This window comes from Schistocerca cancellata, chromosome 1, assembly GCF_023864275.1.
Source record: "Schistocerca cancellata isolate TAMUIC-IGC-003103 chromosome 1, iqSchCanc2.1, whole genome shotgun sequence".
Lineage (NCBI taxonomy): Eukaryota > Metazoa > Arthropoda > Insecta > Orthoptera > Acrididae > Schistocerca > Schistocerca cancellata.
Window position 1 is genome coordinate 1,211,852,354 of NC_064626.1, and position 19,442 is coordinate 1,211,871,795.

A 19,442-nucleotide genomic window follows, 5' to 3' on the forward strand; every position below is an offset into this window, starting at 1 on the left:
CACATATCCTCAATCTTTGTTGTACAATGAGGCAGTCAACTATGACAAAAGCAACCAGTTCCTCTTCACTTCTGGACTACACTGCATACACATACATACACACACATACACTCGTCTGGAAAAAGGAACTTCATGATACTACTTCTGCCATTCTCTGGAATTCTTCGTGTTGTAACTACTGTCTGGTTCATGGTGGCCAGTGTAGAGAAGTGACCAAATTTTACGCCTTTCACTTTTTCGCAGAAACTAAATTTCACATAATTTAAAAAGTTTTAGGTATTACTGTTACACTGAAAACTTTCATAACTGTAGTTTTAGTAAAGCCATAAAGTGCAAAGACCACGGTTCATTGTTTGTATAACATTCAACGGACTTAACACTTTTCACGGCAGTCGTCGGATTTCCTCACTGCGAGTGTGCACGTGTCAATGAAATCCGTCGAGTATGCCGAGCAAGTTTCCATCTCAGTGCGGTGCACATCTTGTTAAATGGAACGAGCACTTTGTTATGCACTGCAACGGTGCTGTGGCAATAAACACGCCGGCAGCAGGGAATGCTCGGAACAGCGTGAGACACAACATGGCGCTTAGTGATGCTCTGATGTGTAGCCGCGTGGCGCCCACATCTAACAGACCGAAATAACTCCTCTCCACAAGCGAGCTGCAAGCTAGATGAAGAGCCAGACGTCTGAAGAGAGCTCTCGTAGAGAACGCGGTCAAACACGTGCCAAATACAAGCAGAGGTTTGCAGCCAAAACCGTTACCTCGTGTTAGCAGACTGTGCAGCACGTCAGATAAATTTAGTCGAATCGTCCGCACCTATTCACTTCCTCGTCTCTAGGACGTAGGGTCTTGATCTTCTTTCGTTGTGAAAAGGCTGTTTCGTCTTGCAACCTGTCTCTCATTTTTGGAGCTGTTACATGAGTTTACGAGTTGTAAAAGTTGTGAAGATCTTTTCTGTACTTTTTTTTCGGAAGAACTAATTCGATATAACGTTCCGATACAATATTTATTGTCAAGTCCATAGTTTTTGTAGACTTGTAATCTTTGACTGGAATTGGACTCAGTATCAGTTTCAATAAAGACAGTCGAGTACACGATATTGTAGCTATGATCAGCCCAGGTTTCTCGTGATAACGAATATACTACTTGAAAAAATGTGAAACATCTAGAAGACAATGTCAGATGTCAATTTAACTTTGTACTACACACCATTGACGGCTTTGTAAAACCCTTCAACTTTGACAATCAGTACTATAAATCTGTACATAGTTAGAGCTAATGACTGGAGTTTACTTATCCCACAAACTCTATAACATTGCAGTACGTGAAAAAAAGTGAAGAACGTAGAAGAGGAGGAGGAGGAAACGAAATGATATTTCACGGATTGAGAGGGTAAGTGATGTTGTTTTAGTGGTTACAAAATCGAGTGAAATGGCTCTGAGCACTATGGGACTTAACTTCTGAGATCATCAGTCCCCTAGAACTTAGAATTACTTAAACCTAACTAGCCTAAGGACATCACACACATCCATGCCCGAGGCAGGATTCGAACCTGCGACGTAGCGGTCGCGCGGTTTCAGACTGTAGCGCCTAGAACCGCTCGGCCACTCTGGCCGGCCAAAATCGGGTCAAATATACATTGAACTTGGCAGTATGAATCTAATTGTCACTGTGATATTGTGCACTCTATATCCCGGATGCATACACTGATTTGTCTGGCTACGGTGTCATGGTCATTGTATTCTGAGGTAAATCAGCGCACAACTGTTTGAAGTGAAAAAGATACTGGACTGCAGGATACTAAACCACCATAAAAGTTCCTCAGTTTCACAATGAGTCCGTAGAAAGTGGTAAAGATAATATATAGTAGAACCTGTCGTTATTTCCCATTAGAAACTGCAAAAGTTAAGTTAATATATTCCAGGAACAACTTAGTAAATCGACAAATAAATGGCTCTAAGCACTATGGGCCTTATCTGACGTCATCAGAACTTAGAACTACTTAAACCTAACTAACCTAAGGACATCACATACATCCATGCCCGAGGCAAGATCCTAACCTGCGACCGTAGCAGCAGCGCAGTTCCGGACTGAAGCGCCTAGAACCACTCGGCCACAACGGCCGGCTAGTAAATCGACAATTAGACCTCCTACCTACCTGTTATGTGTAGTTTTTATTGTGTATGACATCATATGTAATGGTAAGCAGACGTGGGCTACAGAATGGTGCAGCAACTGTTATAGCTGGAAAAATGGAGAGGAGTAGAAATAATTAGTGAAGACGTAAGCCAGCAAACAGGAAATTTACTTCGCTTGTAATTCTCCACCTGTACGAAGACTCATTACGAATGATGCAACAAGAAATAGAGTCCAGCTACTGATGTCACAAGAAAGAAGCACGAACCCCCCCCCCCCCCCCCGTGCAATGTATCGTAGTGCCTCCAAGCGCGAGTTGGCTGCCGCGCGGGATTAGCTGAGCGATCTAAGGCACTGCAGTCATGGACTGTGCGGCTGGTCCCGGCGGAGGTTCGAGTCCTCCCTCGGCATGGGTGTGTGTGTGTGTCCTTAGGATAATTTAGGTAGCAGTTAAGTCCCATAAGATTTCATACATTTGAACATTTTTTCGAGTTGGCTGGCCGTGTGGCGCCGGTCGTCCTATATTGCGGCATCTGAGGGCGCTTGTGGTAAGAGCCGTTGGAGGTGTTGCTTAATGAGCATGCACCATTGGGTCTGCCCGATTCTGCGCAGCTGCTATCAGCGTCGAACGGAAACCTGTAAATCCAGTATCAAGGTAACGACGCCTGTGGGGTGGTATCGAAACTGATACCACAGTTTCCTGGCTGGTGAAGTCCGTTGAAGCAGCCTTGTAGCACTACTAGATTTTATCTGCAATTCAAACTGTCCACCAACTTGCTACAAGTGGAAATCTGGGTCATCATTATCATCATCATCATTTAAGACTGATTATGCCTCTCAGCGTTCAGTCTGGAGCATAGCCCCCTTATAAAATTCCTCCATGATCCCCTATTCAGTGCTAATGTTAAACCAATTACTTCAAAATCATTCTTAACCGAATCCAAGTACCTTCTCCTTGGTCTACCCCGACTCCTCCTACCTTATACTGCTGAACTCATGAGTCTCTTGGGTAACCTTGCTTCTCCCATGCGTGGAACATGACCCCACCTATGCCATAATCTCGTAGAACAGACAATAACTTCCTCCTAGGAAACCGAACATATGCCTTTTCTAGATCTATAAAGCATAGATACAATTCCCTGTTCCACTCATAACACTTCTCCATTATTTGCCGTAAGCTAAAGATCTGGTCCTGACAACCTCTAAGAGGCCTAAACCCACACTGATTTTCATCCAATTTGTCCTCAACTAATACTCGTACTTTCCTTTCAACAGTACCTGAGAAGATTTTACCCACAACGCTGATTAAAGAGATACCTCTGTAGTTGTTACAATCTTTTCTGTTTCCATGTTTAAAGATTGGTGTGATTACTGCTTTTGTCCAGTCTGATGGAACCTGTCCCGACTCCCATGCCATTTCAATTATCCTGTGTAGCCATTTAAGACCTGACATTCCACTGCATTTGATGAGTTCCGACTTAATTTCATCCACCCCAGCTGCTTTATTGCACTGCAATCTATTGACCATTTTCTGGACTTCCTCAAATGTGATCCTATTTCCATCATCATTCCTATCCCATTCTACCTCGAAATCCGAAACATTACTGATCGCATTTTCACCTACATTGAGCAACTCTCCAAAATATTCCCTCCATCTGCCCAAGGCATCCACAGGATTCACCAGCAGTTTTCCTGACCTGTCCAAAATACTTGTCATTTCCTTCTTACCTCCCTTTCGAAGATTGCTAATTACACTCCAGAATGGTTTTCCAGCAGCTTGACCCATAGTCTCCAACCTGTTTCGAAAGTCTTCCCTAGATTTCTTCTTGTATGCTGCAATTATCTCTTTGGCTTTGTTTCTTTCTTCTGAGTTCTAGTATGTAGCCATTTTTGATACGCCTTCTTTTTCCTTTTATAGGCTGCCTTGACCGTGTCATTCCACCAAGCTGTTTGCTTCATCCTACTTTTACACACTACTGTTCCAAGACATTCTTTAGCCACTTCTAGTACTGTGTTCCTGTACCTTGTCCATTCCTTTACCAATGACTGTAATTGACTACATTCAACTACCTGGTACCTTTCTGAGATCGCTGTTATGTACTTGTGCCTGATTTCCTTATCCTGAAGTTTCTCCACTCTTATCCTCCTACATATGGACCTGACCTCCTGCACTTTCGGCCTCATAATCCCAGTTTCACTGCAGATTAAATAATCATCAGTGTCATCAAAGAATCCCCTGAATACACGTGTGTCCCTCACAGCCATCCTGAATTCCTGATCTGTTATTATATAGTCAATGACAGATCTGGTTCCCCTGCCTTCCCATGTATACCGGTGAATGTTCTTATGGTTAAAAAAGTAGTTTGTGATTACTAAGCCCATACTGGCAGAGAAATCCAATCTGGGTAGTTAATCTAAATTCTGGTATGGCAATACGGTGCACTTTTTGACAACCGCCGTAAAATAGTTACCAGTCACACAGTTAAACAAATATAAGTTCGAAATGAAACTGGAGAGCATGGTTTGAAGAGACAACGTCTGGATTACATCCTAATGCTGAATGACTAGCTTCTCGTACAAGAGAGACTTTTAGCATACTTTGTAAAACTGATTATCTTTCCCATTATTGTATCTAAGTTTGGATCCCTTAAGAAACATCAAGATTTCATTTGATCAGCAATATATATTCCACAATCTAGAATTCAGTCATGAATCTATAGAATTTGGTTGTTGTGAACTGGGAATGTAATGTCATCAAACAACGCATTATCAGGGTGATGAAGCAGCTTCTCCTCCTAAGTTCTCGAGGCATGCTTACTTTCGTGATTGGAAAGGAATTTAAAAAAGTGAAAGAATTTTTTGCTGTCTAAATAAACCATATTATAGCAGACCCAGTTTGAACTATTGATTGAAATGAGAGTGTGGGATCATTTGTTTCATTACTTCTGCACGAGGCCTTGGTGCAAGACCTCAGGGTTGATAAGTGTCGCCATCAAATACATATATGTCATTTCTATGTTGTCGAAAACTATTTTAAGACCATGGTTGTGTAAAAAATGCAGGCTGGTCCTTGCAAAGAAGAAAACAGCATACAGCCCTATTTATGTACACAAATAGTGCCGTTAGCGGTTTGTAACCGAGAGGTTCATCTTCAAATGACTGTACACGTTTATATACACATACCAATGCAAACATCAATAAATATGTATCTAGACGCGATCACGCCTCCTAAGATGAGCCTTTCGGTTAGAAACCGCTTGTTAATACACACCTGGAAATTGAAATAAGAACACCGTGAACTCATTGTCCCAGGAAGGGGAAACTTTATTGACACATTCCTGGGGTCAGATACATCACATGATCACACTGACAGAACCACAGGCACATAGACACAGGCAACAGAGCATGCACAATGTCGGCACTAGTACAGTGTATATCCACCTTTCGCAGCAATGCAGGCTGCTATTCTCCCATGGAGACGATCGTAGAGATGCTGGATGTAGTCCTGTGGAACGACTTGCCATGCCATTTCCACCTGGCGCCTCAGTTGGACCAGCGTTCGTGCTGGACGTGCAGACCGCGTGAGACGACGCTTCATCCAGTCCCAAACATGCTCAATGGGGGACAGATCCGGAGATCTTTCTGGCCAGGGTAGTTGACTTACACCTTCTAGAGCACGTTGGGTGGCACGGGATACATGCGGACGTGCATTGTCCTGTTGGAACAGCAAGTTCCCTTGCCGGTCTAGGAATGGTAGAACGATGGGTTCGATGACGGTTTGGATGTACCGTGCACTATTCAGTGTCCCCTCGACGATCACCAGTGGTGTACGGCCAGTGTAGGAGATCGCTCCCCACACCATGATGCCGGGTGTTGGCCCTGTGTGCCTCGGTCGTATGCAGTCCTGATTGTGGCGCTCACCTGCACGGTGCCAAACACGCATACGACCATCATTGGCACCAAGGCAGAAGCGACTCTCATCGCTGAAGACGACACGTCTCCATTCGTTCCTCCATTCACGCCTGTCGCGACACCACTGGAGGCGGGCTGCACGATGTTGGGGCGTGAGCGGAAGACGGCCTAACGGTGTGCGGGACCGTAGCCCAGCTTCATGGAGACGGTTGCGAATGGTCCTCGCCGATACCCCAGGAGCAACAGTGCCCCTAATTTGCTGGGAAGTGGCGGTGCGGTCCCCTACGGCACTGCGTAGGATCCTACGGTCTTGGCGTGCATCCGTGCGTCGCTGCGGTCCGGTCGCAGGTCGACGGGCACGTGCACCTTCCGCCGACCACTGGCGACAACATCAATGTACTGTGGAGACCTCACGCCCCACGTGTTGAGCAATTCGGCGGTACGTCCACCCGGCCTCCCGCATGCCCACTATACGCCCTCGCTCAAAGTCCGTCAACTGCACATACGGTTCACGTCCACGTTGTCGCGGCATGCTACCAGTGTTAAAGGCTGCGATGGAGCTCCGTATGCCACAGCAAACTGGCTGACACTGACGGCGGCGGTGCACAAATGCTGCGCAGCTAGCGCCATTCGACGGCCAACACCGCGGTTCCTGGTGTGTCCGCTGTGCCGTGCGTGTGATCATTGCTTGTACAGCCCTCTCGCAGTGTCCGGAGCAAGTATGGTGGGTCTGACACACCTGTGTCAATGTGTTCTTTTTTCCATTTCCAGGAGTGTAGTTGCTGCTTGTTGTTTTCTTCATTGCAAAGATTAACTTGAATACTTCTAATTAAAATGAAGAGGGACCGAAACGTAAATAAAGACATAAGATACGCTTTCTCTTTGCAATTATTATTCGATTACAGGAACACAAATATTTCACACAGAACAATAACTTTATCGGTACAAGGCTCACGTGGTGCCCTCGCCACAGTCATAAAGACATGATCCAACATCTGGATTTGAAAAACATGCAGGGTATAAAAATCTTCGTAACCATCATTACTGATGTCAAGTTCCTCACTGTTCTCGTTTCTGCTACCTCTCATTGCTTTCGTCTTTCTTCGATTTACTCTCAGTCCATATTCTGTCATCATTAGATTGTTCATTCCATGCAGCAGATCATGCAATTCTTCTTCACTTACACCCAGGGTACCATTGTCATCAGCGAATCGTATCGACATCCTTTCTTCCTCAATTTTAATTCCACTCCTGAACCTTTTTTTTTTACCTCCACCATTGCTCCTTTGATCTACAGATTCAACAGTAGGGGCGAAAGACTAATTCCCTGTCTTGCACCCTTTTTTATCAAAGCGCTTCTTGGTCATCCACTCTGCTATTCCCTCTTGGCTCTTGTACGAATTTTTTATATTACCCGTCTCTCCCTGTAGCTTATTCCTATTTTTCTCAGAATTTCGAACAACTTGCACCATTTTACATTGTCGAAGGCTTTTTCCAGGTCGACAAATCCTAGGAGCGTGTCTTGAGTTTTCTTTAGTCTTGCATCCTTTACCAAACACAACGTCAGAATATCCTTTCCTAAAGTCAAACTGGTCGTCATCTAACACAATTTTCTTTTTCATTCTTCTGTATATTATTCTCGTCAGCAACTTGGATTCATGAACTGTTAAGCTGATTGTGTGATAATTCTCGCAATAATTGTGGGCTCTTGCAACCTTGGGAACTGCGTGGATGATGTTTTCCTGAAAGGTAGATGGTATGTCGCCAGATTCATACATTCTGCACACCAATAGTCGTTTTGTTGCTACTTCCGCCAGTGAGTTTAGAAATTCTGATGGAATGTTACCAATCCCTTCTACATGATTTGATCTTAATTCTTCTGAAGCTGTTCTAAATTCTGATTCTAATACTAGATCCCTTTTCTCTTCCCTATCGACTCTTGTTTCTTCGTTTATCACGTCCTCAGCTGAGTCCGTCTCTCATCGAGGCCCTCAGTGTACTCTTTCCTCCAATCCGTTCTCCCCTCCGCATTTAACAGTGGCATTCCATTGCGTTCTTAACGTTACTGCAATTGCTTTTAATTTCACCGAAGGTTGTCTTGGCTTTTCAATATGCTGAGTCAGTTATAATGACAGTCATTAATTTTCGATTTTTTCACTTTTTTCATGTAGCCAATTCGCCACATAGATTTTCCTCACTTCGCATTCATTTCATTTGTATTTCTGTATTCCTGAATTTCCGTGGCATGTTTGTACTTCCTTTTCCGTCGATAAAATGAAATATTTCATCCGTGACCCATGGTTTCTTCGCAGTTAGCTTTCTTGAACCTAGGTTTTTCTCTCCAACTCCTGTGATTGCCGTTTTTTAGGACTGAACTACTTACTGAACTATTCATTATTGCAGTAGCTGTAGCCTCAGAGGACTTCAATCAGGGGGAATCAATACGCAGGGAAATGGGTTTCCCTGCGTATCGATTCCCCCTGATTAATCATTTAAATTTCAGCCTTCTCTTCAAAAATGGTTCAAATGGCTCTGAGCACTATGCGACTTAACTTCGGAGGTCATCAGTCGCCTAGAACTTAGAACTAATTAAACCTAACTAACCTAAGGACATCAATCACATCCATTCCCGAGGCAGGATTCGATCCTGCGACCGTAGCGGTCGCTCGGCTCCGGACTGTAGCGCCCAGAACCGCACGGCCACTCTGGCCGGCCCTTCTCTTCATCTCTACCAATTGTGATCTCAGTCTGTATCAGCCCCTGGGTACGCCTTACAATTCAATGTTTGATTTCGGAATGTCTGCCTGATCATGATGTAATCTAACTAATCTCTTCCTCTTCAGTCTGGAACCGCGCTGCTGCTACGGTCGCAGATTCGAATCCTGACTCGGGCATGGACTTGTGTGATATCCTTAGATTAGTCAGGCTTAAGTCTAGTGGACTGATGACCTCAGAAGTTAAGTCCCATAGTGCTCCGAGCCATTTTTTTTTTTTTTTATATCTTCCTGCATAGGATACCTCCTCCTCTTCTGATTCTTGAACAGAGTATTCGCTGTTACAAAAATTTATTCGACATTCCTGCTTTTAGAATGTTAGCCTTCCATTGCATATTCAAGCCTTTTCTAAAGGCCTTCTCCCCTTTGGTATTCCCGTCACAGAGGTGTGAATGGGGGACTAGTCCGGAATCTTTTTCCAATGGAGAGATCATCATGACGACAATTTTTCAGTTACAGACCGCACGTCTCGTGGATACACGTTATTTGTCTTTAATGCAGTGGTTTCCAATGTTTTCTTCATCCTCCTGTCGTTTATCATTGCTGATTCTTCCGCCTTTTAGGGGCCGCTTCCCTCCCCATGGACAAGAATCTCAAGGAGATGTAACTCATCCACGTAGCTTATAAGGCGCTTGTTCTCCTGATTCTTGAGTATTTGTTCATCTATCTGCGATCCCTATCAGGTAGGACTGATAGAGGAGATATAGGAGAGCGGCGCGCTTCGTCACGGAATCGTTTAGCTGGCGAGAGAGAGTTACGGATATGATAAAGAAACTTCATTGGCCGACGTTACAAGAGAGGTGTTGTGCATCACGGAGAGATGTACTATTGGAATTTCGGGACAGAGCTTTTCAGGAGGTTTCGGACAACATATTACTTCCCGACCTCTACGAGGAGAAAAATGCGGGAAATTAGAGCTAATACAGAGGCCTACCGACAATCATTCTTCCCACGCACTATTCGCGAGATGGACAGGGTTGGAGGGATCAGATAGTGGTACCGAAAGTACCCTCCGCCACACACCATTAGGTGACTTGCGGAGTATGATGTAGATTTAGATGAGACTGCCCTGAACCTCTGTTCGCTCCTCCGCCCTCTTTGACAAGGCCGTTGGCAGAATGAGTGTGACTTCTTAAGCGCAAAGTCTTTGGTCGATGTTGCTGACGATTTTCATTCGAAATTTAAGTAGAGGGGGGTTCGAACCCGGGACCAAGGACGTTTTAATTACTAATCTAAGACGCTACCCCTAGACTATGAGTGCAAAAATCGATCGTTTAGGGGACGTAACAGAGAGGTCAGTTCGTGCTTAAAATCCTGAACCGACAACGACTTCAGAATGACGGATGTCTGCAGAGACAGCATTTCTCAGTATTTCTGTAGGAGATTCCCAACGAGTTGTTGAGTTAATGCCACGTGGAGCTGCCGCACTACACCGAGCAAAAAGGAGATGTGGTGTCACCGCCAGACACCACACTTGCTAGGTGGTAGCTTTAAATCGGCCGCGGTCCTTTAGTACATGTCGGACCCGCGTGTCGCCACTGTCAGTAATTGCAGACCGAGCGCCACCACACGGCAGGGCTAGAGAGACGTACTAGGACTCGGCCCAGTTGTACGACGACTTTGCTAGCGACTACACTGACGAAGCCTTTCTCTCATTTGCTGAGAGATAGAATAGCCTTCAGCTAAGTCCATGGCTACGACCTAGCAAAGCGCCATTAACCATTTCTAGAGAGAGTCTCACTTGTATCATCCAGAATGCTGTATACAAATGATGGATTAAAGTTAAGTATTCCAGCAGCTTCGTACTTTTCTTTATAGCATTCATTACGCATCCTATTTCAGACCTAACGCCAGCCGGCGTGTGTAAACGCGTGCCTTTCGGTTACCCGTCACTGTGGACTGGCTGTCTTGTCAGTCCACAACAGGAGATGCGACACTATATTACTTACCACCTCAATGTAATTCAATGCAGCCACGTTTATTTGCAAACCATATTACACGGACGCAAGTGCAAACCTTCACTCAAGAGCAATGTCGAACAAAACAGACATGGAGGAGAACGCTTCATTCCTGTTCAAACTCGCAAGCCATGTGAAGCGTCTCAGCGCCCTCAGTCCTCATCGGTTGATGCCACACTAGCTGCAAAGAAATTAGGTAGAGAAACTAGTGTAGTAGCTGCATCAGTGAATATTCAGAATTCGATCAGTGGGCGCATATACGACGGCAAAGAACGCTCGTGAATATTAGAGATGTAATAGACTCAATGTACAGAAATTGGCAAACATGACAAGCACAACTCAAGAACCTAGATCATGTTACTGTAATGGAGTTGTATCAAAGATAGGTACTTCATTGTATTAATGCCATGTGATGTACTTGATATGTACATCAATTGGTTCTGCAACGAAATTTACCACTGTAGTGGTGATCCTTGGGCGAGACTCTAGAAAGTTAATGGACTGAGGAGACGTCGATGGAGCCTGGTAAGGCGCTAAAACTTTGAGGTATTTTTATGGTTCTTAGTTCGTAGAAACGGCATGTTGGGAGTTGTAAGCAATTGGCGGCCAGCCCATCTCTCTGTAAATCCTAACGGACAGACCCACAGCTCTACAGGGCAGACAGAGCAGCCCCCCACCGAGACAGGTCTCCAGCAGAACAATGCTGCCATTCGTACAATGGCGCCAGACAAAGCCTGGGGTGGGGAGCGATGGACTGAAGGAACACGTCTATACACTGGGGTTGTAAGCTGATTCCGATTGGCAGTAACTTCATGCGTTACGATTATCAGTTGTTTTGTTCTCTGGTTTATTAAAAATTTAACTTGCCTGGTGTGAGGTGGTATCATATTGGAACACGATAATAATAATGAAGAAATTATTGAAAGTTTATAGCTGTAGTTTGGGGAGAAATTTTTATGTCCATTGGTTTAGTGTACCTTTTGTCTTGGTGTTGTCGGACGGAATATAATAGGCAGCTACAGGTTGGTATGATTGCGATTGTACTGGTTGTGTGATGAATACTAATATATTTTATTTTTTATATGACCAGCGTTATTGTCTCACGTTATCTATTATGATGCCCATGCGGAAATTATGCATTGAATTTCGTGTTCTATGGACGCACTCCGTCTAAGTAGTTGCCAGCGCTATTTTTGTAGTGAGATATTGTACAGTACCTGTATTGCTTTCGGTGGGTGAATGAATCTGGTTTCTTTAGAATGAATTTATTAACTAATAGTATTTCCTTTAACCGTGAAATCTGGATAATTCTTAGTATCATTTTATTATTTCATTTATAAAAAACATTAACTTATTTTTTTAATTGTAGAGCTTTGGCTGATTACTGGCCAGATGACATTCCAAGATTATTTTATTTTCCACATGTTTGTTTTTGGTTAACAAGTGTATGAAGTTGTCATGCTGTACGTTATTCACCCAGACCTCGCGCAACATAAACCAGTGTTACATCTGCTGGCAATAGAGAGAATGGGTAATAGCGGCTCTCATCATCATCTTGGACAGTTTCCAGCCACTGGCTGGGTCTGTCGGGAACACAAGCCTCTCCATCGTGTTCTGTCTTTCCACCATTCCCCCTCTTCCACCTTCGTCCAGTTCTCTCCTCTTCTCATCACACATTCCTTCACTCCCTTCACCCATCTATCCCTTGGTCTTCCTCTGGGCCTCTTCCCCTCCAGTTGCAGATCAAACATCCTCTTTGGAATTCTTCCCTCATCCATTCTCTTCATGTGTCCATACCACTGCAGTCTTGATTTTTCTATCCTGTCCTGTACTGGTTCCTCCTTTAGTCTTTCCCTCACATTCACATTTCGCAATCTGTCTCGTCTTGTTACACGCAACCTGCTCCTCTGGACCTCCATTTCACTAGCCTGTATTCTACTTTTGTCGCTTTTGTGCATTACCCATGTCTCACTTCCGTATGCCGATATGGGGACAAAGTAGGTTCGGTATATAATTCCCTTGGATTTCTGTGGCACCTCCTTGCTCCAAATAAGCCCCCTAATGCATTTGTAGAACTGCCCTGCTTTTCTGCACCTTTCATTTATTTCCATTGCGTTTCCCCCCTTACTTTCAATCACGCTTCCCAGGTACTTGAAGTTCTCTACCACTTGTAGTTTTTCCCCTCCACAAGTTATACCACATTTGGCCTATTCTTCTTCCCTGTTGTGACGATTATTTCACTTTTCTTTGCAGAGAAATGCATTCCATATTGTGCTGCCATTGCTTCCCATGCATCTAACTGCTCTTGCACCTCCTTCTCGCAATTTCCCCATAACATAGCGGCTCTATGGGTTCTTAAAAGTTATCAAATTCTCAAAAATCTATGAAAACATCACGCCAATCACTTAGAGGCAATTTGTGCCTTGTAATTCCCTCTTCCTGCCATACTTTATTTTGGCGATACGAGAGATGCTACACATGAGAGAGACTTGGGTGCTTGCTCCTCTGTCGCTGGATATGCATTTCGCAAGCAATTACGCGATAGCGCCAGTCCGGAAATTTCATCTGCGGACTCATTGACTGCCTACCATGAAACCTGCAGACCACTGCAGAATTTACTCTGTCGTTACTTCCTTTCGTTCCAATTACAGTCGTTTGATTTTATGTAGAGTGTTGCTACGCCGCTGTGAACAACACGTTACTTCTTCCACAGCGCAACTAAATAGTTCTCCATATCGAAATGATAAATGTCTGAATCGCAAAGCAACGAAGCCTGGATGACTTACATCATGATCACTAATAACCTGTAATATTTTATTATTGCTTTGATGAAAACCTACTGAAATGGCAGCGGAAACGTTGGAACATTTTCTTTTTCAAACAAATTTTTGTTGTTTCACCAGAGTACATACTCGTATTTTCATTTGGAACTGTGAGCTAGTTATTCGAATATTCTATTAAGCCATTGGTCTGTGCTGTATGGAAAATGTAACCTGGTGGTCTGTGCATGTATGAAACGACAATAATATTGCATCTATATACTGTTGAATGTGTGAGTCCAAGAAGGGCACGATGTTATTGCGCAATATTTATGCCTGGAACGCGTGTCAGAATTATGCTTTCATTGTGAACACCTCGGTGCTTGACCATCTGCAACTTGCAAGCGTTGAGAGTGAGTTGCTTGCGCTGCAACACACAGGCAAAGATTTTGCAGAACAGGCAAAAGAAATCCTAGAAGATTCCTATGAACATTTCAAACGACCAAGGGTTCTTTCATTAAAGCATACATTTGTGAACAAAACAAAAACTAATTACTATTTAAACATGTCGCCTGGACGGTTTATCACATGTGTATGTTCTTTTCTAAGTATTTCCCTACATTAATCATTGTTGCAAACGAAATTAACCAGTTATGCTCGTGGAAAGCTTAGTTGACCTTATGTGTTTACTGTGACAACTGTTGCAAGAAAAGTAAATATATATGCTCCCTGGAGAGCTGGCCTGACCTTATCTGTCAACTTTGAGAACTGCTACATGTAAAATATTATGCATCTGTTATGACAACATCATCTTATGTTCCCTCTGGTATTATGGACAAGGTATGAATTGCAATGTTTATATACATTTTTCAAACTAGTTTTTCATCTTTCCTCATTTACTTTTATCTGTTCTTCGCCGAAATTCGCTCTCAGTGAATTCTGTTTCTCCCAGTCTCGGCAATATCTAACCACTTCCAGTGACAACAAAAATTTTATTTTCAATTTTCCATGTAATTATTGAGCTAATTTAAAATTTTAAAACTCTGTCATAATCTACTCATTGAGAGGTGACGACTTATATTAAATGTTTAACAGAGTAAGTCAAGTATTAAAGGTAGAAAGTTGAGGCAGCATAAGCCACAGCGTGCAAACTATGTTGACTTCCAAAAAATTTTACATATGATTTCAAAAGTTTTCAAACTTAGGATTCTTGATTACTTCTTTACTACCAATTTTATTCGTAACATATTTTCAGATACTATCAGCATATACCGCTGAATGTTCCTCCAAAATTATAATATTGTGTGTCGTACAGTTTGGGAGGTCTGACGTCATAAACATTCTGCTGCCTGAAAAAACATCTATTCTTAAATCGAAGAACAAATTTCCCAGATTATTCTTAGTCAGCGTTTGAAAACGAAAGCACTTAGCGATTTCCAATAACATACATAGTAAATATAAGGGATCTTTGGTTGGCTGGGAGATATTGATAGTAACCTAACAAGATTCAATACATTCCACAACATCTAATGTTGAATAACAAGCAAATTGTTTTGTGCTACCGATTTTTGTTTATTTCTAACTACACTTCGGCTTAACGAATCGTCTTCAGTGAACAGCTGACTAGCGTCCGCAAGGGACACCAGTTTTTAGGTAATTAAATGATTTTAAGCAAATATACAAATAATTTACGCAGAATTTTGTGCACCAAACTTTGTTTTTTAACGTTGTAAACTACACTTTAGGCCATGGACAATATTAAATTGCGATAAATAATTGAACTACACAAAGTTACAGTATCACATGTCATATCGTTATACTAGTAGCGTTTGTGAGGTCGTGACATTGGTTGAGAAACTGTCAAACTGAGTAATCTTCATATATGGTATGCTTAAAACAAATTTTTTAACATTGTAATTGCGCTTTACTCAACGGTCAATAAATAATTAAATAATTAAAATACTCAATATTACAGTAGTTCAGTTTATATGATTATGATGCTATGGTGTATGACGTCGTGACATTTGTTGAGGACTGCTTAACTGCACGTTAGTCACTTATGTTGTGCAATAAACATGTTTTACTTTGTAAATTACGGTTTCCGCATTGGATAATATTAAACATGATTAAGATACACAGTACAAGTTATATTGTTATAGTGTTGAAGTCTGAGAAGTGAGCAAGGTAAAGAATATCAAATTCTACTTTTTTTTAAATTTTATGTTGGAGTATGCGTCTTTGTGACAGTCTGTGTGCATGTGGCTTGATGACTGCATCATGTGAAGCTTAAAATGAGGATGTGCTCAGATGTAATTTATAATTTAGGAACAGCTGTGGAGCCGGCCGTTGTGGCCGTGTGGTTAAAGGCGCTTCAGTCTGGAACCGCGTGACCGCTACGGTCGCAGGTTCGAATCCTGCCTCGGGCATGGTTGTGTGTGATGTCCTTAGGTTAGTTAGGTTTAAGTAGTTCTAAGTTCTTGGGGACTTATGACCACAGATGTTGAGTTCCATAGTGCTCAGAGCCATTTGAACCATTTGAACCATTGAACAGCTGTGGATTTTGAGCCTGAAGTGCTTCTAACATGTGTAGTTTTCTTCCTTTGCTAGTTGTATGTAGTATTTCTGTGTGGAGTGTCCATCCTTCGGCACATGTTGGGTAAAGGTGAAATTTGCGTTATGTAATTTCCAGCTACGTACGTGGTCAATCAGTCTAGTTGCTATTGTCCTGCCTATCTGACCAATATACCTTTTGTTGCAGCCATTGTACGTGATTTTATAAACACCAGTGTTACTTAATTAATCAGTTTTGTCCTTGTTCTTGATTAAGATATGACCTGCAGTGCCTCTTAAATAAAATGAAGTAATATAATTTACGATTTGAGAGTTTTGGCTAATAATTTATCGGATAGTTTTCCTAAATACGGGATAGAACACCAGTTGGTTTTAGATATGACCGTTGCTGCAGACGAAGCATACACGTAGGGCAACGTTTTTCTTGGTTGTTGTGCACAGAGTTATCGAATGTGTCAGGAATATAGCCATTGTTAGATGAAATGCATTTAATGTGTCTAACTATATTTGGAAGTCCTGCTTTGACATTTGTATGGATCTAAGATAATGCACCGTGGAATGGACGGCATCATGTTTGTGTGTTACTGGGTGTTGTGAACATAAGGGTATTATCATGTCTGTTATTGTGGGTTTTCCGTACATTTTGAGACTGTTTATTTGTATTACACTATGCAGGGTGGTCCATTGATCGTGACCGGGCCGACTATCTCACGAAATAGGCGTCAAACTAAAAAACTGCAAAGAACGTAACTTGTCTAGCTTGAAGGAGGAAACCAGATGGCGCTATGGTTGGCCCGCCAGATGGCGCTGCCATGGGTCAAACGGATATCAACCGCGTTTTTTAAAGTGGGAAACCCCATTTTTTTTATTACACATTCGTGTAGTACGTAAAGAAATATGAATGTTTTGGTTGGAACACTTTTTTCACTTTGTGATAGATGGCGCTGTAATAGTTACAAACATATGGCTCACAATTTTAGACGAAACGTTGGTAACAGGTAGGTTTTTTAAATTAAAATACAGAACGCAGGTACGTTTGAACATTTTATTTCGGTTGTTCCAATGCGATACATGTACCTTTGTGAACTTATCATTTCTGAGAACGCATGCTGTTACAGCGTGATTACCTCTAAATACCACATTAATGCAATAAATGCTCAAAATGATGCCCGGCAACCTCAATGCATTTGGCATGAGGTGTAAAGACATTCCTCTCAACAGCGCGTAGTTCACCTTCCGTAATGTTCGCACATGCATTGACAATGCGCTGACGTATGTTGTGAGGCGTTGTCGGTGGATTACGATAGCAAATATCCTTCAACTTTCCCCACAGAAAGAAATTCGGGGACGTCAGATCCGGTGAACGTGCGGGCCATGGTATAGTGCTTCGACGACCAATCCACGTGTCATGAAATATGCGATTCAATACCTCTTCAACCACACGCGAGCTATGTGCCGGACATCCATCATGTTGGAAGTACATCGCCATTCTGTCATGCAGTGAAACATCTTGTAGTAACATCGGTAGAACATTACGTAGGAAATCAGCATACATTACACCATTTAGATTGCCATCGATAAAATGGGTGCCAATTATCCTTCCTCCCATAATGCCTCACCATATATTAACCCGCCAAGGTCGCTGATGTTCCATTTGTCGCAGCCATCGTGGATTTTACGTTGCCCAATAGTGCATATTATGCCGGTTTACGTTACCGCTGTTGGTGAATGACGCTTCGCCGCTTAATAGAACGCATGCAATAAATCTGTCATCGTCCCGTAATTTCTCTTGTGCCCAGTGGCAGAGCTGTATATGGTACGGGTGCAATCGATGGCGATGTAGCATTCTCAACACCGATGTTTTTGAGATACCCGATTCTCGCGCAATTTGTCTGCTACTGATGTGCGGATTAGCCGCCACAGCAGCGAAAACACCTACGTTGGCATCATCATTTCTTGCAGGTCGTGGTTGACGTTTCACATGTGGCTGAACACTTCCTGTTTCCTTAAATAACGTTACTATCCGGCGGCCGCGAAGGATTAGCCGAGGGGTCTAAGGCGCTGCAGTCATAGACTGTGCGGCTGGTCCCGGCGGGGTTCGAGTCCTCCCTCGGGCATGGGTGTGTGTGTTTGTCCTTAGGATAATTTAGGTTACGTAGTGACTGCTGACCTTAGCAGTTGAGTCCCATAAGATTTCACACACATTTGAACATTTTGAACTATCCGGCGAACGGTCCGGACACTTGGATGCTGTCATCCAGGGTACCGAGCAGCATACATAGCACGCCCGTTGAGCATTTTGATCACATTAGCCATACATCAGCACGATATCGACCTTTTCCGCAGTTGGTAAACGGTCCATTTTAACACGGGTAATGCATTAAGAAGCAAGTACCGTCCGCACTGGCGGAATGATACGTGATACCACGTACTTATATGTTTGTGACTAGTACAGCGCCATCTATCACAAAGTGAAAATAGTGGTCCAACTAAAACATTCATATTTCTTTACGTACTACACGAATATGTAATAAAAAATGGGGGTTCATATTTAAAAAAAAACGCAGTTGACATCCGTTTGACCTATGGCAGCGCCATCTAGCGGGCCAACCATAGCGCCATCTGTTTTCCCCCTTCACGCTAGACTAGTTTCGTTTTTTGTAGTGTTTTCGTTTGGTGCTTCTTTCGTGAGATATTTGGCCTTGTCACTATAAATGGACCACCCTGTATACTGAACGAGCATAAATATTTTTAATATCTCCCGTCTTCTTAAATATACTGCGCAAATCATTCCAGAATGTCAGTATACTGCGCAATGCCCATTATTGTCCAATAAGTATTGACCATGTGAGAGGCCTGTAATGATGACTCGCTAAGGCAACAAATGCCAATAAGCGTGCAAATTAAGACCGGCGGTTCGCCTGTGGGGGCATAAGGTCCTGGGACCGCTAGCTCTGACCAGTCGCTTTATTACGGACCGGCGTCACGTCGTGGCGACAACTCGTCCGCAAACGGCTGTCTCCGTTTGTTAATCTGAGTGATGGACGGTCTGTTCCGACACTTCAAAGTCGGCAGACCTGTGAATCATGGCACCCCGCGTAGGTGTCTTTCTCTCACTCTCCGTCTTACGGGCGAAAACTTGCAGTCTGTATCTCTGGACGGTCGCTAATTACAAAGGCTTTTGGTGGAGCTACATCTTTCTACGTTTTTCCTTTTCGTCACGCTGATAATCCTTATTTAAACATAACATGAAATCAGGTTGCCCTCCATGGGGTTGGTGCACGCAACGACAGTGGTTATACGAGGTGCGGCTGGAAAAAAACCGGACTG